General features: G+C 36.5%; 1 protein-coding gene and 1 non-coding gene across 2 annotated transcripts in view; both read right to left on the minus strand.

Annotated features, from left to right (window-relative positions):
• Adamts6 (ADAM metallopeptidase with thrombospondin type 1 motif 6) overlaps window positions 1-3,291 on the minus strand; it is a 221,770-nt gene extending 218,479 nt beyond the window's left edge. The window contains exon 1 of the mRNA XM_028783635.1: window positions 3,046-3,291. The gene's annotated coding sequence lies outside the window, so the exon portion shown is untranslated. The remainder of the gene's footprint in view (window positions 1-3,045) is intronic.
• Window positions 3,292-18,738: 15,447 nt separating this feature from the next.
• Window positions 18,739-18,845, minus strand: LOC114636325. Its single transcript, XR_003713608.1, has one exon. It is a non-coding gene; the product is annotated as a U6 spliceosomal RNA (small nuclear RNA).
• Window positions 18,846-24,359: the final 5,514 nt, after the last annotated feature.

The raw sequence follows: 24,359 nt of genomic DNA on the forward strand, positions 1-24,359 counted from the left end.
GTGGAGAAAAAAATAGTTTTTAAAGATCACCTAACACTAAAATGCTAATAATTATCTAGAAATCACAATGCACTAACCCACTTAAGTTGTAAAAGAACAGCAGTATTATTATTTTGTGGGAAACATAAGGCTTGTTACTCCTGGTTTGACTTCAAGCTATGAAACCCCTGGATCTGTTTTCTCAACTATAAAATTGAAAAGTAATATCTACCTTACAAAGACTTTCTGAGAGAACAAATTAGATTACACCAGATAGCATGTCTATATTTTAATGGAGTGGCTAAAAAAGTTATCTCTCCTCTCTTACTATACAGCATTACTTTTCAAAGTTTTTCCTTCAAAACTAGTTTTACATTCCTCCTTCCCTGGAAAATATGGAATAGTAGGATACCATGGATCCAATATGGAAACTGCCATCTCTTTTAAACTAGAGTGGAGAACCTAGGCTATGATAATTATACAAGAAAAAATGTCCAGTTCATTTTGACTTTTTTGTATATGACTTTTATTCATACTATAAATACACCAGCCAGCAGTTAAAGGATAATTTAACTACTTCCATATTTTTAAGCTACACTACTTATACAGAAGAAATAATACCAGACAGCTTGTACTACAGTGATTCTTTCAGTAGTCTGCCCTAGTTGAAGCCTCTTACTTGATTTTTCTTTATGGCCTGACTTTCCACTCAAGTGATGTAGAAGTAGCAAAAGTAATAATCTCCTCTCATTAACTGTTATGAAGCTAGAAAACATAATTAGCTATTTCACAACTTTTTCCATCATCTTAATTCTAGTTATTTATTTTAAGGCTGATTTGGTTTCCATGGGAAAAGCAACAGTATCATGAACCTTTCAGGTTATTTATTTTTAAACATGAAAAACTTTTCATTTCATTTTCAATTTTTCTCTCAACAAACATTTGTTAACTATTGTTATTCTAAAGACACAATAAGGTTCTAATTATAAAGAATTTTAATTATTTATAAACTTTGTAAGATTTGTCACCAAAGTATAATAAACAAACAATTTACTCAAAACTTTTCTATTAAGAAAAGCAAAAACACAAAACAAAATTTCTCAAAATAAACTCTTAATTCCATAATTCTCTCAAAGCTAAAGGTAAATACAAGCTACTTGTATTGAGACATTTTTCCTTAAAAAATAATTTTTTTCTTTCTTGTTATTAGCGTAAAATACTGATAACCAACTCTGTTTTTTTATTTGTTTTTGTAAAACTATGACAAATTATCTACATCTTTTTTTCTCTTCCTTCTCACAAAATCCAAATATGCTATTAACTTTCCTTAATATGATAACTCAATTCATCTGTTGCTAAGATCACAAACAGCAAGATTTGGCACACAGACCCACCCTAAACCACTAGCAGCTACTTTTGGTTGCTAAGGAAATGAAGAGGAAGTAGTAAGAACAGACAAGAATAGAGATAAATTTTGCAGGTTTTTAGACTAAACATAAAAATTATTTACAATATTTCAGTCTTAATGATTGGAAGATTTTCTCTGAGGAATCACAAAAAATATTAATACAACTACACAGAATAATCTGCTGCCATTTGTGATAAATGAATGATTTGCTTTAATGTAGCACACTCCAAAAAATCACTAATACTCACATTTAAGCATCAAATTAATATAAGCAAGACTGCACTACCCCTTTGGTGAAAATAATTATCTTCAAAATTAATTTTCTAAGTTGCCTTCAAGTGCACCAGTTTTACATTGCCTTTCTTTCCCTGTCATGAATTTAAGGACTGCAAATTCACCACTAAATATTTCAGTCTAATCAATATAAGCTTAAGAAAATAAATGAAAATGAAAGAAAAAATAGTTCAAAAACTCTGAACCTAAGAGAGTAAATTGAAAATTATATTCTGAGTATTTTTTTTTAAGTTCCAAGCAATGGTTTGGTTTTCCTTTTCTCCCCCTTCTCTGCACACCCTCACACCACCCCCTTCCCATCCCACTTCATCCAGACAGAGGGTAACAGTCTGAGCTGCCCTGGTTGAGTTGATCCTAAAGTTAACATTCAGCAGCCCATTTCCAGACAGCAGCGCTAAATCTATTTGGATAAAACGCGTGTGACCCAGACAGTTGGCATTTGGCCCAAACGCGTTGCACCAGCAGCTCAAATAAAAACAAGAGTAAGAAACTTACTCTCTTGTTCCCTCTCAGTGTGCTTTCTTACTCTGGCTTGCTCTCTTTGCCTCTAATACAAGTGGACAGCTTATCAAAAACAGAAATTATAGCACATATTATCAGAAAGATTTTCCAATACTTCCTTCAACACTCTTGTTCTCTCTCCCCAATCACTGAACTTCATTCTTATATACCATATATACAGACATACTCTGATAAACAAGGCTCCAGAGGGTTATGAGTCTAGCATGGCCCAAGTGGGCAAAAGTAAATCAAAACCACACGCTTTCGTCTCTTTGATTAGCCTATTAAGAGCTTAACATATCATAGAGCATTGATGCTACAGCCAGCACACTACTGCTACCCTGAGAGCACAGGCATGAAATATGCACTTGTTTGAATACTAAAGACACTGTAATGAAACGGATTTTTCAGAAGGCAATTGCATAAATCTGGAAATCGATTAAAAAGCACACATCATCATTACCTTCTCCACCGCTATCTGGTGATTAGTTAAAAGTTCACGATGATCATAATCAAGTCCACTTCACACAACATGTAAATTCATACAATAAGCGCGTATTTTCACATTATAAAATACCTGTAAGCCCCGGAATTCTACATCCACGAGTAGTCTAGAGTTTAAAAGATTTCTATCTGTAATGTGAGTTTAGTCAAACTCACTTCTTGCCATAAAGCACGCACGCACGCACGCGCTCGCGCGCGCGCACGCACACACATATACAGAGAGAGAGAGAGAGAGAGAGAGAGAGAGAGAGAGAGAGAGAGAGAGAGAGAGAATCTAAGTGTTATTCGGAAGATAAGCAAAGCACAAGTTGTTGGGTATTTTTTTAAGGTTTCATTGAATATTGTGAAGTCTTCCTTACCGTTTTCATCTTCAAATTCAGATAAAAAGTAAATTTCAAACAATAGAGAGTGCACTGGACGACTCACGTACTCCCTTCTCTCTCTCTCTCTCTTTTTTTTGCCCCCCCCCTTGCAAAGCCACACCAGCCAGTTATTCTGCAGCCAGAATAAAACCCTACAGTCTCGCTAAATGGAGCTTTAAAGAACGGACTTTCCGATTTGGCAGTTAAAAAAAAAAAAAGGAAGAAAGAAAGAAAAAGAAAAGAAAAAATCCTTTCAATACATCCAAGGCTATCAACCTGAGACGTGCTTTGTAACCTCCAACTCCCTCCCTCCCCCCCCCCCCCCCCCCCCCCCCCCCCCCCAAAAAAAAGGAAAGGAAAAAAGAAAGAAAAGAAGAGGGGAAAGGCTTATTGGGGGTGGAAGTGGTGCCCTCTCTTCCTGGACAGCTTAGTGCCTTTGCTATGCAAATAACATGTGCAGAGCATCAAAAGGTATCAGGAGAGAGAAGACAAGAGGAGCAGGAAGGGCAGGAAAAGTTTTGTTGAAGTAGCCCTCGAGCTCACTGCCGGCCCCAAGCCAACTTCAATTGCAGCAGAAGAAAATTTTGGCAGCTTTCCTGAGAGGCAGAACAAACTGACGTCAGTCTGCAGATGTGCCTGGGCTGCGTCGGGTGCGCATGTGTCCTGGGTCGTCACGTGGAGGGGGAGGGGAGGTAGAGGTACAATCGGGGTATCCAACTACCAGCCATTCAGAAGAACTAAGACAATGTCAACTTTTCCACCCTGTGAATGAGAGAAACTCTGGCCCTCTAACCTCTCTCCCCTAACCCACCCCGCCTATTTCCTCCTCCTCTAACCTCTTGCAGAGTCTTGTCTGGTTTGTTATTACAGTTTCTTGGAAAAAGGAAAGACACGGGGTGGGGGTAGGGAGGTGTATAGACTAACGTCACTTTTAGAATTTTTGTTGTCATTCTCTGACTTTTGTTTGTTTGTTTTAAATCTCTGCAATAAAAAGTTATTCATAAAATTTGTCATGTAAGGAGTCAGATCAGTAGAGCAAAATTTTAAGACTTAAAGACGTGTACAAAACGCCTGTGTGTTGAATACATACTTCAACAAGTGAAAATACAACCAAAAGAATAAAAACTAAACGAAATTGAGACCTGCACATTTTCCATGTGATTATCGACTTCAGGTTATGGGGAACTATAAAAGGAAAAGGGGGTGGGGAGTGTTGCATTATTTCCAGATGAGAGACTAGATGGTGTTTTAAACAGCAACAGGGAAAGCCACAAGTGAGGGGTTTTTTTGTTTTGTTTTGCTTGTTTGTTTGTAGTACATTGAATGAAACTTCAATGACTGCTCAAAAAAAAAAAGCCTAAATCAGCCCCCTAAAAAGGTTGGGGGGGGCACAGCGACGACACGGGAGCCCTGCTGAGATCTCAAGATAAACAAACAAAACATTAAAACCGGTTCTTCTAGCTTTCCAACCCCACCTCCCCCTCCACATCAGCTGCCAGTTCTGCCTTTAAAGATAAAATATCACCACAACGTAGCACTTTCACTTTCATTTACCAGAAGAAAGCCCCTGGCATTAAACCATAGAAAAAAAAATATGCCCAATACGATTTCCAAGTCCTAAGCAAGCAAACAATGTCTGGCTCAAGTATCAGAAACAGGAAGAAAATCGAAAATAGCATAGAACAAACATTCCCTTTCAGCGGTGTAATCTGCTGCATCATTTATCTGTCTGTACCGGGGAGTGTGGGGTTGGGAGTTGTTTAAGGGTTGCCAAGGTTGGGGGAGGGGAAAATGGAGCCTTGAAATTCCAGTCTTTAATTAACACCCAGTCAATTTCCTACGGTCAGAACCAGAAAACAAAATTGGACCTGAGGGATGTAAATAAGGAGGCACGTTCTAAATACCAGTTCTTAAATTTCTAGCTTCTGTTAACGTTGTTGTCCATTTGATTTTTTTTTCCATCCTACACCAGAGGTGGTAGGTTAATTGTTCTGGAAAACCTTGAATGGCTTAAGAAGGCATAGGTGGATACCTGGAACAATACAATTACTTCAATGATTCTTCAAGGGTTGGAAGGCCATAACATTTGTCCAGGACATAGCTCTCATTTTGACCTTAATCTTCACTATCTGGCTCAGTGCATAGTAAAAGTGGAAACGTGTTCTGTGGTTGGTACTGACAGTTTTAAATAAAGATGGTTCACTGAGCATTCTCTCTCTCTCTCTCTCTCTCTCTCTCTCTCTCTCTCTCTCTCTCTCTCTCTCTCTCTGTGTGTGTGTGTGTGTGTGTGTGTGTGTGTGTGTGTGTGTGTGTGTAAAATAGAGATTGCTAGACCTCATAGCAATACTAGTAAACACCAAAAAAAAAAAAAAAAAGATGGCACAGCTCAAGCTATCTTTGCATAAAATCGTCCATTAGATACGTGAGACTCAACTTTCCTTAATGTTACAAACACTGGCTTAAGACAGATATAGCCAGCACAGAAAAGTAAAGTCAAGGTGTCACCACCAATCACCTATATAATCTAGAAACGCTTTTTACTCTCTGTTAAGTTAATTGGCCCTAGGAAGCAGCTGCATCGTGAAGCAGGTTTTTCGGTGAGAAGTAGACTTTGGCTAATTACTTATTCAAAGAGTGCCATCCTGTGTCTAAACAGAGTAATGAAATTTTTCTAATTTTCCTTGCCTCCTCCAAATGCTGGAACTAAGACTATAATGAGCAGGAGTGGAGAATTATTAGTGTAAGAAATGGAGTGTTCATTTAACTTTATATATGTTTTGGCCATTTTAATTTTATTACAGAAAATGTCAAATAAAAAAAATATATTATTACAATAATCCCCAACATAGCCATCACCCAGTTTTAACAAGTACTGAATGAAGTAGAACCTATCTTATTTCCTCTACATTCTCATTATTCATCAGACCCCAATGAATTATTTTAAAACCAAGCCCAGACACTTCATTTCCTTCACTAAGTACTCCTACATTTCTAAAATATAAGGACTACATTTTAAACACCAGTACTCTTAAACACACTGTTACTCTTAAAGCAATGATAATTCCCTTGAGTAACCAAGTAGCAATACTCAAAGTTCTCCTCACAAAGTCATTATCTTTTTAATGGAATTAAAGGCATACGTTGTACTGTGCTATTATCTCCACACACAAACCTGTGTGTTCTGACAGAGTCTCCCTCAGGTTGTCAAACCCAGACTCTATCATTGAACTCATGGCAATCCCCCTGCTTTCGCTTCAGAGATGCTAGTATTATAAACATGAACAAAAATACCTAACTGCTGCTCAATCTCTGATATCTACTCTTCCAGTAAACCTTGATTTCTGTTTTGTGAGACAATGTCTCCCATTGGACTAGAGCAGTCTATGTAACTTGGGCTGCCATCAAACTGGTAACTTCCCTGTCTCAGTCTCTTAACAGCTGGTATTATAGGCATATACCTCTACACTAGGCTGCATTAGTAAAGCTTCAGTTAAATTAGAACAGTAGTTATACAAAGAAAAGTCAAGTCCTTGTGCTGTGTTCTATCTAAAAGCATTTTATGATATAAATGTTTCCTTTTTATTATTTATATTTTTAAGTAATAAATGATACATAATTATGGCATGTAAACTGACAGCCAATTACATGGTGGAATGACTAAAACAAGATACTTAGGTCTCTTGAACTTATTTATTCTAACTGAAATTTTGTATATTTTGGCCACATTTCCTTCAATCCTCATCCTCTGAAATCTCTTTAATCTATAGGCTCTACCTCATTTCTCCTCCCTATATTAATGTCTTGCCATTTTTTTTAAAAAAAGATTTACTTTTAATCACATGTTTGAATATGGGTGTATATACTTGAGTGCAAGTCCCCAAAGAGACCAGCATGTTGGAACCCCCTGGAACTGCAGATGCAGGTGGTTGTGAGCTGCTCAGCATAAGTCCTGGGAACCAAACTCAGGTTCTCTGCAAGAGAAGGATGTGCCCTTAGCTACTGAGCCACCTCATCAGCCCCTTGCTATTGCAGTACTATATTCAGCACTTCTGCTAGCATGGAAATATTTTAGAGCAATTACTACATATTGTTTTCATTGAAATGTATGAGGGCTGGTGATGTAACTCACTGGTAGAACACTAAACCAGCATGGACGAAGCATTGGACTGAATCCTGAACACTACAGGAAAGGGGAAAATCAATTCTGAATGAATTTCAGTTACAGTAGAAATTCTTCAAATATCTTATAATAACCAGTATTTCTTTCAAAACTTTTTCCTCCAGCCTTTTGGTTTTTTCTTCATTTAATTAAAAGATCCTCTAGTTACACTCTCAAAAAATAAAACTTTTCAAGTGGTCTTTAAAAACATAAGAAACTTAAGTGAACAAAGCACATTCAGGAAACAAATGGGAAAATAATAATAGAAATTATGTAAGCGGGTTGGCAAATGGCTCAGTGGTAGAGCACTTACCTAGCATGTAAGTTTGATCCTAGCACACACCAAAAAAAAAAAAAATAGGGAAGAGATATGCATAAATACATGTATATATGTATATATGTATATATTTCAAAGACTGGAAAAAGGAGTAAAGAGACAAAAGTCTGAGAGATACTTTGAATTTCTTAATATATTTAAGTTAAAATTACATTTTTAGGCTAAAGGATAAAGTATTTCATAAAACTAAACTGTGGGTATATTCAGCAAAATGTGATTTTAAAAAAGCTCTAATTCTATGCTTATAAAATTGAAGAGGGTGATTATCAAGATAACATATTATTAATTATTCCTCTGAGACATTAAAACAAAATTCAACATTTTAAAATTCAATTTGAAACCCAGCTTTTTGATTCATACCTGCAAACCTAGTAGTCAGGAAAATAAGACAGAAATATTGCCATTAATTGGAGATTAATTGGCCTGGACAACATTGTGCAACATTGTCTCATAAATAAATAAATAAATAAATAAATAAATAAATAAATAAAAGCTGGAAAACATAGTATAGTTGGTGGCATGTATAATCCCCAACATACATGAAACAGGTATGGTGGTGCTTGTCTATAATAGCAGCACTTTGAAAGCAGTGGCAGGAAGATAAGAAGTTCCAAGTCATCCTGGGTTATATAGTGAATCTGGGGTAAGCCTAGGCTAGAGACCCTGCCGAAAATTAAGGTTAAAAACCAACTCTATACACTTTCCCTTTTTTAAATGTGTGTGTATATGTGTGTGAGTAGATACACACATGCTGTGGTACACATGTAGTGGTTAGAGGACAACCTCTGGTACTGACACTTGCCTTTCACCTTGCTTGAGGCAGCATCTCTTCTCTACTGCATTCACCAGGCTGACAAGCAAGCTTCCAGGGATTCTCCTGTCTCTCTCCCTCTCTCCCCATCTTGCCTTAAATGTGTTGATTAGGGATATAGGCTACTACATACATCCAGCTGAATGTGGTTTCTGGCAATCTGAACATGGGTCTTAATTCTTGACAAACCTTTCTCTCTCTCTGGGAATTGAACTCAGGACCTCTGGAAGAGTAGATGGTGCTCTTAACCACTGAGCCATCTCTCCAGCCCAACAAACCTTTCAATCCTTGAGTCACCTACACAACCCCAATTCCATATACTTTCTGAACAGCCCAACTTTATTAAATAATATTTACCCTAACTTTACTAAATGAAATTTAAGAAAACATTAAAAATAAGAAACATAAGGCAAAATCTAGGACAAGAATAGACAATGTTATCATTAAAACATATTATAAATCAAGAATATTTAAAGAACTTTCTTACAAGTTCCACATAGACAAAAAATAATTAAAAAATAGTATGAACTGACAGGCTACAAGAAAAAAATAAGCTAATAAACAATAGATTATAATAAAGTATTTAATCTCAACAGAAAGCACAAAAATAGTAATTCTTTTCTTTTCATAAAGAAGAAAGGTGTTAAAACTTCATGACATCAAGTATTGGAGGATATGGAGAACTAGGAACTTCCTACAATTTGGTAAGATGTGGGACAAGAGACTGGAGACTGATTCTAAAGACTCCAACATATGCAACTGCTGTTCTATCCCTGAGCTTGGCTCGGGTTTTATGTACTTTTTGCTACTGCTATTGTTTGTTTTGGTGAGGAGAATTTTTTGTTTTTGTTTTGTTGAGTTTTGTTTTAGAGAATTGTTTCATTTTTTGTTGACAGAATCTCACTGTGTAGCCCAGAAAAATGATGAATTTGCTATGTAGCTCTAACCGGTCTTCCACTCCTGAATCTCCTACCTCAACCTTCCAAGTTCTGAGTTTACAGGCATGCTCCACCACACCTGGCCATCTTCATATACTTTTGATAGAACTTAAATAAATTCAATGCAAATAACAGAAATAGGAATTTGGTAATATCTACCAAAGAGAAATATGTATGTAATTTTATACTTTATATACATACATTATATATATATATAAAATCTTTGATTAAACCTGTCTATTTTTAAGTATGTAATCTTTAAAAAATCACAAATGTTAAACTTCAAGTAATAAATATATCAATATTGTTTGTTGTAATCAATAATTAGAAATTAATCTAAAGATTATTAATAAGAAAATAAATAAGTTGTAATCTTATACCTGTGTATAAGACAGTTAAAGGAATGAATTCAATCTACATATACCAACATATGCTCATAATTTTGGGAAGGAATAAAAAACTAACAAAATTATAAACATATGGGTACATATAAATGAACATTAAATGCATAAAACAACAACAATAATAATTAGCTCTTCCAAGGTTTAAAACTAAGTAACTCAGGGCCAGAGAGCTGCCTCAGTGGTTAAGAGTGCTTGTTACTCTTGTAAGAAACCTGTGTTCTGGTCCCAACAGCCTAAATGATGGCTCAAAATCATTGATAAGTCCTTTTCCAGGGGATCCAATGTCCTCTTCTGACCGCTGTAGGTACCAGGCACAAACATGGCAAATAGATCTACTGACAGGCAAAATACTTATGTACATTAAATAGAAATAAACAAATCTAAGGGCACTTATTATCTATGATATTAGAATGTGTTCTGAATATAGCATAGTAATTGGAAAATGGAATAAATGTGTTACATTGTCCAACGATTATGGCATTGGTATTAAAGATTAATGCTGTATTAGACAAACCACTAAGTGGCACTGGAAAAGACTACATATCCATAAAGCAAGTAGAGGGAAAAAATAAATATATACTTTAAATCACTGTAGAAGCTGGGAATATAGCTTTGCCAGTACAGTGCTTGCTATACAAGCAAGAGCACCTAAGATCAATCCAAACACATGCTTTAAAAGGCTGAGTCTGGTGGCCATGCTTGCAATCTCAGCAATGAGGAGGTGGGAAACAACCCATTTCTCAGTGCACTTTTACACAAGGTTAAATATCATGTTCCCCAGTCAAAACAAAAGAACAAACAAGGAAACACTCTGACACAAAGCTAAGCTACCTTTCATATCCAATGTCTATTTTGTAATATCTATATTGAAGACATATTATAATACTTGTGTATATGACTATGTGATAATAAAGAAGTTATTAAAAACTTGGTAACTTTATGGATAATTTTCCATTGAGCATAAATGTATTTTAAAATCAAATGTCAATTGTTCAAAATTATGTTATCCTTGCATCAACTTTAAAAATATCTCATTTTTCCCTACATGTTTTTGTATGCATCCTTTCTTTCACTCCCACCCTCCCTTGGACTTAGTCTTTTTTTTTTTCTTGTTGAAATTGTCTTGTTGAGGGGTTAGGGATTTAGCTCAGTGGTAGAGCACTTGCCTAGCAAGCACAAGGTCCTGTGTTCAGTCCTCAGCTCTGGAAAAAAAAAATACAAAATAACAAATATGTCTTGTTGAAGCATTAGGCACTATCTTTAAGCAAGAAATGTTTTTAATTTACAAGTCAGAAAATGTATTCTGTCCCTATTAGTAACTCTTTAGCTGCTTATGAAACTTCTCTGATGATTTATTATATCCCTCAACACAAATCAATTGCTGACAGGACACATCACTGTTATTAGTTCATTACTATCTTTTCTTTTACTGGATATTTTCGTTATTTACATTTCAAATGTTATCCCCTTTCCAGGTCTCCCCTCTGCAAACCCCATATCCCATCCCCCCTCCCACCTGCTTCTATGAGGGTGCTCCCCACCCAGCCACCAACTCTCACCTCACCTAGAATTCCCCTACACTGGGGAATGAGGCCTCCATAGGACCAAAAGCCTCTCCTCCCATTGATGCTCAAAAAAGGCCATCCACTGCTACATATGCAGCTGGAGCCTTGAGTCCCTCCATGTGTACTCTTTGGTTGGTGGTTTAGTCCCTGGGAGCTTTGAGGTGTCTGGTTGATTAATATTGTAGTTCTTCCTATGGGATTGCAAACCTCTTCAGCTCCATCAGCTCTTCCCCTAACTCCTCCATTGGGATCTCCTGCTCAGTCCGATGGTTGGCTTCAAGCATCTGCATCTATATTGGTCAGCTTCTGGCAGCCGCTCTCAGAAGACAGCCATATCAGGCTCCCACCACCAAGCACTTCCCGGCATCCACAATAGCATCCTGGTTTGGCACCTGTATATGGGATGGATCCCCAGGTAGGGCAGTCTCTGGATGGCGTTTCCTTCAGTTTCTGCTCAACACTTTGTCTCCATATTTCCTCCTGTGAGTATTTTGCTCTCCCTTGTAAGAATCATTGACGCACATACACTTCGGTCTTCCTTCTTCTTGAGCTTCATATGGTCTGTGAATTGTATCTTGGGTATTCCAAACTTTTGCTCTAAAATCCACTTATCAGTGAGTGCATAGCATGTGTGTTCTTTTGTGACTGGGTTACTTCACTCACGATGATATTTTCAAGATCCATCCATTTGCCTGTGAATATCATGAAGTCATTGTTTTTAATAGCTGAGTAGTATTCAATTGTGTAAATGTACCACATTTTCTGTATCTATTCCTTTGTTGAGGGATGTCTGGGTTGTTTCCAGCTTCTGGATATTATAAATATGGCTTCTATGACCATAGTGGAGCATGTGTTCTTATTACATGTTGGAGCATCTTCTGGGTATATGCCCAGGATTAGTATAGCTGGGTCCTCAGGTGGTTTTCTGAGGAACTCTCAGACAGATTTCCAGAGTGGTTGTAACAGCTTACAATCCCACCAGTAATAAAGGAGTATTCCTCTATCTCCTTATCCTCACCAACATCTGCTGTCACCTGAGTTTTTGATCTTACCTATTCTGACTGATGTGAGATGGAATCTCAGGGTCATTTTGAGATGTATTACCCTGATGACTATGAATGCTGAATAATTCTTTAGGTGCTTCTTGGCCATTCGAGTTTGCTCAGTTGAGAACTCTGTTTAGCTCTGTACCCCATTTTTAATAGGGTTATTTGGTTCTCTGGAGTCTAATTTCTCGAGTTCTTTGTATATAATTGGATATTAGCCCTCTATTGAATGTAGGATTGGTAAAGATCGTTTCCCAATCTGTTGGTTGCCATTTTGTCCTATTGACAGTGTCCTTTGCCTTACAGAAGCTTTGCAGTTTTATGAGGTCCCATTTGTTGATTCTTGATCTTAGTGCATAACCCATTGGAGTTCTGTTCAGGAAATTTTCCCCTGTGCCCATGTGTCCAAGGCTTTTCTCCACTTACTCTTCTATTAGTTTCAGTGTATCTGAGTTTATGTGGAGGTCCTTGATCCACTTGGACTTGAGCTTTATACAGCAAGATAAGAATGGTTCAATTTGTATTCTTCTACATATTGACCTCCAGTTGAACCTGCACCATTTGTTCAAAATGTTGTCTTTTTTCCACTGGATGGCTTTAGCTCCTTTGTCAAATATCACATGACCATAGGTGTGTGAGTTGATATCTGGGTCTTCAATTCTATTCCATTGATCTACCTGCCTGTCACTGTACCAATATGATGCAGCTTTTATCACTATTGCTCTGTAGTACAGCTTGAGGTCAGGGATGTGATTCCCCCAAAAGTTCTTTTATTGTTGACAATAGTTTTTGCTATCCTGAGTTTTTTGTTATTCCAAATTAATTAGAGAATTGCTCTTTCTAACTCTAGGAAGAATTGAATTGGAATTTTGATGGGGATTGCATTAAATCTGTAGATTGCTTTCAGTAAGATGGCTGTTTTTAATATATTAATCCTGCCAATCCATGAGCATGGGAGATCTTTCCATCTTCTGAGGTCTTTGATTTCTTTCTTCAGAGACTTGAAGTTCTTGTCGTACAGATCTTTCACTTGTTTTGTTAGAGTCACACCAAGATATTTTATATTATTTGTGACTACTGTAAAGGATGTCGTCTCCCTAATTTCTTTCTCAGCCCATTTATTCTTTGAGTATAGGAGGGCTACTGATTTGTTTGAGTTAATTTTATATCAAGACACTTTGGTGAAGTTGTTTCTCAGCTGTAGGAGTTCTCTGGTGGAATTTTGGGGGTCACTTAAGTATACTATCATATCATCTGCAAATAGTGATATTTTGACTTCTTCCTTTCCAATTTGTGTCTGTTTGACCTCCTTTTGTTGTCTAATTACTCTAGCTAGGACTTCAAGTACTATATTGAATAGATAGGAAGAGAGTGGGCAGCCTTGTCTAGTCCCTGATTTCAGTGGGATTGCTTCAAGTTTCTCTCCATTTAGTTTGATGTTGGCTACTGGTTTGCTGTATATGGCTTTTATTATGTTTAGGTATGGGCCTTAAATTCCTGATCTTTCCAGGACTTTTACCATGAAGGGATGTTGAATTTTGTCAAATGCTTTCTCAGCATCTAATGAAATGATCATGTGGTTTTTTGCTTTGAGTTTGTAGTGCATTATGTTGATGAATTTCCGTGTATTAAAACATCCCTGCATCCCTGGGATGAAGCCTACTTGATCGTGGTAAATGATCATTTTGATGTGTTCTTGGATTCGGTTTGTGATAATTTTATTGAGTATTTTTGCATCAATAGTCATAAGAGAAATTGGTCTGAAGTTCTCTTTCTTTCTTGGGTCTTTGTGTGGTTTAAGTATAAGTCTAATTGTGGCTTCATAGAATGAATTAGGTAGTGTTCCTTCTGTTTCTATTTTGTGGAATAGTTTGAAAAGTATTGGTATTAGGTCTTCTTTGAACGTCTGATAGAATTCGGCACTAAACCCATCTGGTCTTGGGCTTTTTCTGGTTAGGAGACTTTTAATGACTGCTTCTATTTCTTTAGGGGTTATGCGACTTTTTAGATGGTTTATTTGATCCTGATTTAACTTCGGTATTTGGTATCTGTCTAGAAAATTGTCCATGTCATCCAGATTTTCCAGTTTTGATGTGTATAGGTTTTTGTAGTAGGATCTGATGACTTTTTTAACTTCCTCAGTTTCTTCTGCTATGTCTCCCTTTTCATTTCTGATTTTGTTAATTTGGATACTGTCTCTGTACTCTCTGGTTAGTTTGACTAAGGGTTTATCTATCTCGTTGATTTTCTCAAAGAACCAGCTCCTGGTTTTGTTCTTTTTGTATAGTTCTTTTTGTTTCTACTTGGTTGATTTCAGCCCTGAGTTTGATTATTTCTGGATGTCTATTCCTCTTGGGTGTATTTGCTTTTTCTTGTTCTAGAGCTTTTAGATGTGCTGTCAAGCTGCTAGTGTATGCTCTCTCCAGATTCTTTTTGGAGGCACTCAGACCTATGAGTTTTCCTCTAAGCACTGCTTTCATTGTGTCTTATAAGTTTGGGTATGCTGTGCCTTCATTTTCATTAAATTCTAAAGTCTTTAATTTCTTTTTTCCTTTCTTTCTTTCTCTCTCTCTTTCTCTCTTTCTTTCTGCCTTGACCAAGTTATCATTGAATAGGGCATTGTTCAGCTTCCATGTGTATGTGAGCTTTCTGTTGTTTCTGCTGTTCGTGAAGCCCATCCTTAGTCCGTAGTGATCTGATAGGATACATGGGATTATTTCAATCTTCTTGTATCTGTTGAGGCCTGTTTTGTGACCAATTACATGGTCAGTTTTGGAGAAGGTACCATGAGGTGCTGAGAAGAAGGTATATTCTTTTGTTTTAGGATTGAATGTTCTATAGATATCTGTTAAATCCATTTGGACCCTAACTTCTGTTAGTTTCACTGTGTCTCCATTTAGTTTCTGTTTCCATGATCTGTGCATTGCTGAGAGTACTAGAGAATCTCAGGTGCAAAAGATACCAAGAAAATATTGACACAACAGTCAAAGAAAATGCAAAATGCAAAATGCAAAAAGCTCCTAACACAAAACTTCCAGGAAATCCAGGACACAATAGAAGGCCAAACCTAAGGGTACTAGGTATAGAAGAAAGCAAAGATTCCCAACTTAAAGGGCCAGTAAATATCTTTTAGTTTCCCATACATTTGAAAAAAAAACTTCTTCTTGTTCCACATTAATACACTAAGTTTCATTAAACACTTTTGGGGCATGAATTTATCTTTTATTTTGCACAGCAGCTAGTGTATAAATGTTTCTACCAATTTTAGCCGGTAATCAGTCAGAAATCTCCAACAACTGTTTACTCAAAATTAAAAAATCTTTCATTCCCACCATAAGAGAATTATGTTCAATCTTCTTCCATATTGCGTGTGTGTTCTTTGTAACTTTTCTAGTAACCTTTCTAGGTGAAGTTTTCAAATTTCTGATTTAGTAACTTGCACTGACTCATACAACCAAGTGTTTTATATTGAAATTATTGTATTTAATCAGATAAGAAATTTCCAATTTTGTTTTTGCTTATTTCTTTATGAGTCTATCTGCCTGCTTTTTGAGAAGAGGTTGTCCTATGTTGCCCAATTGATCTTGACCTTCTGGAATACAGAATGTCAGTATGCCTGCCCTGTAATTCCTTGTCATAACTAAATATTATTCCATTTGTTACTACTATTGTTTTCAAAGTCTCTTATGTTTTAATTAAAGAAATGTATTCCTTCAAATGTTAACAGAATGAACATCTTTAAGCTCAATTGACAACTACAAAATTATATCTAGAATGACATATACCCATTTCCAGCCTTTGTTGGCTGTTGCTACTAGCTAAAATGCTTTCAGCTTCTGGTAACTGAGACTTCTTTTCAATTGACTTAAATCACAAGGAAATTTTCCCATAAATTTTATTTCTCCCAGAATACTCAATTATCAATTAGTTCACTAATGGCATAGAATTCTAGGAACTTGTTCCCTCTTTATTTGTGGTTCTGCCACAGTAAATAATCTAGATTTGTCCAAAGAAACCTCTATGGCTAAAACATAGCTAAATAGTTTCTATCTTCAAAAAAAAATGCTATCTCATACTGTGTATATTCTAAAATAACTTTATTATTCTTGTATGTATTCTAACATCATTTTATTACTTCAAAGTTATGTGTATATATGTGCCTGTGTGTGGGTATGTACATGTGAGTACAGTTGCTCTCAGAGCCCAGAGACATTAGGACCCTTGTGTTGGAGGTAGAGGTGACTGTGAGCCACCGAGTATGTGTTATGGAAACTGAACTTGGATACTCTGGAAAAGTAGTAATACATGCGCTTAACCAATAAGCCTTCTCTCCAGCACTGTGTTTATATGTGTTTACAATGGAGGGAGGACACGTTAAACACTTCTAAAAAGTTCTTCATTAGATATATTCTATCACACATATCATACATATACATGTATATAAATGTATAAATATATTGGAGACCTCATGTACCCATGTACCATCATGATATTTATGTATAAGTGGGGAAATAAAAACAGGTTTTTGAGAATGCTAAGAAAGTACTCTGACAACTGTATATCCTCCAAATGGATTTTAAATAAATCATTAAGAATGGGGATTCAGATACACTCATTTGCTTTAGCTAAATGCATGGTTATGTAGGCAATAGTACATTACTCAAACAAAAACTAGTTCTCAGATAGCAGGAGAAGAAATCAATCAACAAAAACTGAATTTTCAAATATGTTTCCTTTAGATTCCTTCACTTCTTTAATTTTCTGGTACATGTGCCTTTCAGTAGAAAAATATGCCCATGGCTTGGTATTTTTCTTCTCATGGTCTCACTTTGAGCCATCCAAAGCTGGGACTTTTAAAAATGCTTCATTTTGCCCAATCTCCACTCAGAACGTCAGTTAAAAGCATAATGAAGTTATATAATCTTATAATTACTAAAAAGAGAAACATTAGTGTAACATTAGCAGCTAACTGATAGATAATATTCATATTCTATCATTTCCAATATTGATTTTGCTGCTCCAGAAGCTTATGTAGTACCCTACTCTGAAATTAATTTTCTCATGCTAAAATATTTTAGAAACAGCCTGTATCAAGAAAATTTAAAATATAATTTGAAATTGCTTTAGGTCAAAAGTCACATCCTCGCCTGCCCCCCACCCCTGCCCCTCTCGCAAGTAGTATAGCATCATCATCGGGTCCTCAGTCATGAGGCAAAGATAGGAAGGAAAAGTCTGATGTTGCATTAGGTCTTCACAAACTTAACAGGCCTCAGCCCTATCATTCCTATTACATGAGCAACCAAAGGCATAAAAAATCTCAGAACAAATACGGCCGACACTCCCAAGTGGGCCACTGACCCTAATGTCCCAAATGAAGCCAACCAGTCAAAAACTTCAAGAATGCACATCAAGAGAGAAAAATTTCTGCCACTCCCATATATCCCAAGCACCCTTCACTGATGGTCAGATACCACGTTATCAGCCTAGTACTTCCAATAGTTTGTCATCCTCTCACTGTATGTCATCCTCTTGACACATTTGAAAAGCTGTTTTTTATAGTATTTTAAGATAATGTGCATTTATAATTATCTGATGTTTTTCATAGTTAGAATCTGACTGGGGATTAGCATGACAGGAACATGTTACTCTGCTCTCAGCTTTGTGACTGATGGTATGATATAACTAGCTGCTCCATAGCCTCACTATCCCAGCTGAAAGCAGCTCTCAGTGTCATGACTTTCTCACCATTCATCATCTTAAACTATGAGCTAAAAAAAAACTCACTCAAATTGTATCTGAAAGGTATTTTGTTACAATTATGAGACAAGTAACTAGTACAGAAAATTAATAATAAGCATGGGGACATGGTTATGAAAAAACTATAGGCCTTCAGAAATGGTCAACAGCAAGAATGTAGAAGAGTTTGGAGCTATAGACTAAAGAAACTCTAAAATACTACAATGCAGACCACACAGTAGGTGACTCTGGTTAGAATCCCAAATGAAGAAAATATAGACTGCCCATGAGATTTCAGAAGTGAATAGGAGTCTAACAGAAATAGGGCTTGAGGTAGTTCATTCCACTCATGTCTTAAAAATATGCAGAAATCTAAACTAAAATATAATGAATTAAATCATTTGACAGCATAAACCTCAAGACAGCAATCAGACTGTACAATGGTTACTGTACACTGCTCTTAGCCAGATTTACAGTGTAAAGAAGAGGAAGTAGAATGAAAATATGTAGAAAATGTGCAAAAACATAAGTGTATAAAGTTCCAAACACTGTGGGTTTTTTTTTAAGCATTGTGGCATTTATTTAAAATCATGTTTTTTTCATTAGTTATAATTGAAATTAAAAGTTGAAAGAGCTGAAGTATGAGGGATCCCTGAATTTAAACTTAAATCTACTTTATATGTGGAAATAGCTTAAAAATATGAAACACTTCACGAATTTGTGTGTCATCCTTGCGTAGGGGCCATGCTAATCTTCTCTGTATCATTCCAATTTTAGCATATGTACTGCCGAAGCAAGCACCAAACATTGTGTTTTTAAAATCAATTGTAATTGTTAAAAAGGATAGCAAAATGAAGGAAAAAGCAGGAACAGGTGCAGAAGAAAAATAGAAAAATATTTGGAGTGCAAGAACTTACCCATCATGACTCCTATTTATAAAATGGAAATTCATTTTTTAAAAAAGTGGTTGAAAAGTATATAAGAGACTTTATGATTCTCTGCTCAAACAGGGATGCCAAGAGAAATATTTATCTGTTTCAGACAGACAGCTGCTCAGAGTCTATCGCAACCAAGTTCCAAGAAGCCCACACTGTATCTTGAACTGATAGCAAAACATGGTTCTGCTTTCAAAAATTGCAGAATACAAAAACTATAGGGTTGTACAAGCTTCCATTGAGGTTCCAGAAAGCCTCTGGGGTCAAGCAATGTGTCACAGATCAGATTTCCTATTCCCTGGCTTGGGGACTGAGATGGTTAATATTGGACTGTCTTTTTAGGGAAAAGTAGTGGTTTTGTTGGAACAGGGAGGAATAGCTAGGATTTATTGCATAGCCATAACCTATTGGTAGAAATCTGTATAATTGTTAGTAAGATGAAGTTATAATTTCTTAAATGGTACAAAATTTACTTTGATTTCAAATTTAAGATTTTCATTGGTACGAGTTTCTTATTGATATAAAAGTGAGATTAATATTGTTACTCTCATAAGCATTATGCCTATATAACACATTTAGGAATACAAGGCTTAGACCCAGTCTTTCTTTAACTCTTTTAACTGATTCAAGATGGTTAACCTGTGAGTTAAGGGCCTAGAGCAAATTCATGGCTCTGAGTTTATTGTTAGGGTGTTTTCTATATTTTATTTAGAAATAGCTGAGAGGAGTTAACAGACAACAGTCTATATTGCCTTACATGGTTTTTAAAACGTCAGAAGTCCACAGAATTGACGTTACAAACATTTCTGTATTAATGTTCATTTTGGTTAGAGACCTGTCTGCTCCTGACAGCTTCCTGTCTTAGGTTCTAAGAAGAAATTGAGCATCTTTGGAGTTACTCCAGTTGTGGTGAGACAGCCACTAGGCAAGAGTTGCCTCTTTTCATCTACAGACAAATTACTGTCCTGAAAAGGACACACTTGTGGAATAATCGACTGATTATATCTGCCAAGACAGAGTAATCAGCCCTTAAAAATTCTGCATCACTAGGTCTGTCAGATGATCCTGGGCCAGAAGGCTGAAGATCGGATGCTCCAATGTTTTGTAGTATAGGGACTGTCCAGGTGTTCAGTGGTCTCTATAAATTGGCTAAGTTTTAGAAGCTATGCTTTGTGCTTCCCATAATTTTAGTAATTCAGTCACTCTGGATTTCTGACGGGGTTGAAGACTTACAGTCTCATAGCCAATCCCAGCTATTTACTTTGAGAGGAAAAATTTGAGAGGAAGATTTTCAGCTGACACTCATTCTAAAGCCAAGAAAAAAGCCAGGTTCAGAACTAAGTCTTTTAGTTAGGAGAGATGACAGAGGTTCTGGTTAGTCAACAAAATGTTGGACTAGGTATTAGGTCTATCTTGTACCTTACTGATACAAATTGGTATAGTTATGCTGTAATTGTATTTTGAGAGAAAAGTTTTATTTTAACAGGAAGAGTGATATGTAAGAGGAACTATGGTGGGAGGAGTAAGGAGAGGAAGAAGAGGAGTAAGGAGAGGAGGAGAAGAATGAGAGGAGGCGCTGAAGACGAGAGAGAAGAAGGGGGGGGACAGGGAGGTGGATGTTCGTGTGTCTCTGCCAGTCAAAGATAGTTGGTATATCTAGGTTGAGTATTGGGATACATTTCTGATTGTATGGGGATCTTGTTATTGAGTATTACCAAACTTATAAAGCCTTTTATTAACATTTTTTTAAAAGTTACTAATTAAAAAAAAGGATGAGGAGGGAGGGTGATGGAATACATGTGACAAGAAATCAGATGAGGAAACTAGCTGGAGGAAGAAAGGGAAGGGGCAGAGGGAAACAAATCAGAACTCTAATGACACATGTATGAGGATGCTGTAATAAAACCCAGTACTTTGTATGTTAACTTAAAATAGTAATAAAGAAAAAAAGCAAGAAGGAGGGGGGTAGGACAGGGGGTTTCTGGGGGAGGGATGGGGAAAGGGGATGATATCTGAAATGTAAATTAATAAAATATCCAATAAACTGCGAAAAAAAAAGAAGTTCCCTAAAGAACGTTATCCCATGTTAAATATTTGTTATAAGCATGGATTGCTTTTCCTTATTCATAATAACAGTCAGGTTTCAGTTGTTTTCTGCTTTATCAACAGCTGTCAGGCACCTTCCTTGACCCTGGCCAGGGTAGCAGCTTCCCAGGAGCAAACAGAGTTAGCTAGCCCAGTTGAAGAGACAGATGCCCAAGAGTGAACTATTGGCATTATCTGCAGTTTATCAGAATTTAGGACTAGAGAGATGGCTCAGCGGTTAAGAGCACTGACTGTTCTTCCAGAGGACCTGAGTTCAATTCCGAGCAACCACATGGTGGCTCACAACCATCTATAATGGGATTCTATGCCCTCTTCTGGTGTGTCTGAAAAGAGCAACAGTGTACTCATATATAAAATAAATAAATCTTAAAATTTTGGCCGGGCGGTGGTGGCTCACACCTTTAATCCCAGCACTTGAGAGGCAGAGGCAGGCGGATTTCTGAGTTCGAGGCCAGCCTGGTCTACAGAGTGAGTTCCAGGACAGCCAGGGCTACACAGAGAAACCCTGTCTTGAAAAACAAAACAAAACAAAAAAACCAAAAAAACAAAAAAAACAGAATTTAGGGACAATGAACTAACTATATTACTACTGCTCCTGGAGTTTGTATCACCCATGACATTTCACAGTGAACCTCAGACCTGTCAATCAAATAGTCCCTTCAAGTTGAGTTTCTTAAGAACTCATTAACTCATTAAAATAAAATAGCTATGGCTGCTTTTTAAAAACCCAAGATGTTCAAGGAGACTGGAATGACTTCAAATAAGCTTCACACAGTTCATAGACATTTTGTTCAAGTTTTGAAAAACAATGTCTAACTGTTGTTGCCTCAATTCCAACTACAGCTTTGCTTCAAGACTTTACTTCAGTTACTGCAGAAGTATATAACTGCAAAAGCCTTGGAAAATTTCTCTTTGGTCACAGCAAAAAACCATAGATGACCCCACAGAGAACATCTTCAGATGATCATATCCACAGATACTTAAGCCCTCCTACTAGCAGGTCATCGGCACTACCTGTTATAGCAACTACCTATCATAGCAACTGTGCACATTCAACTGATTACATAAACAGAGCTCCACTCACTTTTTTACAGCAGTCTGAGAGACAATCCTTTTGTATACTACACACACACACACACACACACACACACACACACACACACACCTTTCCATGCTACAACCAAGATGCTAATAAAGTCTATTTGTGGTGTTTGTACTGCCTTTTCTGTAGATAGAATGAGATGAGCTAGTAATACAAAGAACAGACAACTCCTGGGATTGCCAGCCCCACATATATCAAGAAGAAACAGCTAGAAGGTAGCTAAACAGAAAGTGGCCAGGAACAGAGATGAAAAGGAACTGAGACTTTGGAGCAGTTGTTCTTAACATTCCTAATGCAGAAACCTTTTAATACAGTTCCTCATGTCATGACCCCAATGATTAAATTATTTTTATGGCTAATTAATAACAGTAATTTTGTTACTTTTATGAATCAAAATGTAAATATCTGTGTTTTATGATGGTCTAGGGCAATCCCCAAAGGGATTGTGACACACATATTGGGAACTGCTACTATAGAAAATACGTAACTGCTGAAGTCAAGATGTGGACAGCTGATAACGTCAAATAAAAATGGCTCTAAAGAACTAGAACTCCAGAGGAGCCACAAGCACTTGCAGTGAAAAGAGTTCCAGAAAGCAACCATAAGTTACTAAAGAGCTGCAGATTAGAAGCTGAAATTTCTGACACCCCAAGATCAGAGGTAGCATTTACTACTGATATTTGGCCACAGGTACGTATAGACTCAAGCTGTAGCACTGGAAGAGGAGATTCCAACACCCCAGACTTGATGCTGCCAACATTAAAGACCTTGCATTTTGACTACTTTTGATTTTCATCTGAGTTGAGAAAAATAACCCTATTGATGACAAATAAGATTACATCCTTTTAGCAAGAATATTAAAGAAATGAAAGGCAGGATGGCACATGCTGCAATCCAGTATCCAAGAAGCTGAAGCAGGAGGCTGAACTCAAGTCAGTCTGGCAAACACAGGAAAATTCAATGTCAAAACAAAACAAAAGAGACAAATAGGATTAATTCCTTGTCCGTACAACTATCAAGAAATTCATATTATCAAATATCTTACCATTAATGTTAAACTTCATTACTTGATTAAGGTAGTATCTATGATGATCTCCAGTGTAAATGCACTATATTTTCTTTTGGAGAAAACAAAAACAAGACATTATGGGCTATGAAAATTTACACTGAATTTCCCCACATTAAGCACCTTCAGAAAATATTTTATCACCAGGTGTTGCTGATGCACAATTAATCTCAACACTTGGGAGGCAGAGGCAGCTGGATCTGAGTTGAGGCCAGCCTGGTCTACAGACTGTCACCTTCAACCCCAAAAAGAAAATACTTGTATCTACAAAATTATACAAAATTATACAAAATTATGACAAATTTCTATCTGTATTATTCCATGTAAAACTACAATGGAGAATTAATTAGCCATTACTTCCCAATAATATCTCCCATTTATTTGAGTTTAGCCTTCAATCTCTTGATATTGTAGTTATGTAATTTTATTTTGGAGATCCCTAAATGTCACACCACACACACACACACACACACACACACACACACACAACCTCAAAGTGCTTCACATACCTAAGTATAAGAGCTATATGTAGAAGATAAAAGGTTTTTGGCTTGGAAATATATGATGCCAAAACAAAATCTATAAAATATATAGATCTATAAAGCACTAACAAATAGGTATATTTTGAATTTCAAATGTTTGTGCTTCAAGACATCACTAAGAGCCAGGCAAGGATGGTGTATTCATTTAATTCCAGCACTTGGGAGGCAGAGGCAGGTGGATCCTGTGAGGTCGAGGTCAGCCTGTTCTACAGAGAGTTCCAAGGCAGCAAGGGCTACATAAAGAAACCCTGTCTCGAAAAACAAAAACATCATTAAGTAAATAGAATAGACTAGGAGAAGGTATTTGTAAATTACATAGCTTATAAAGGACTTTAAAATACTAAAGTCTATAAACTCAGTAAGCTATAATATGCAAATTAAAAATGGTAAACAGTTTCCATTTGCTTGATACTTATTTTCCCATTCATTTCTGTTCCTCTTTCTGAGTTATTTTTGCTATAGATAGAGCTCTAGTATACTACAGTTAGGGTTTGCTTTCAGTCATCAGAAAATTAGTTATGACTACTATGTTCAATCTATATTTTTACCTACTCTTTAGAACCT

The sequence above is a fragment of the Grammomys surdaster genome, unplaced genomic scaffold, assembly GCF_004785775.1.
Source record: "Grammomys surdaster isolate TR1022 unplaced genomic scaffold, NIH_TR_1.0 99, whole genome shotgun sequence".
In the NCBI taxonomy this organism is placed as follows: domain Eukaryota; kingdom Metazoa; phylum Chordata; class Mammalia; order Rodentia; family Muridae; genus Grammomys; species Grammomys surdaster.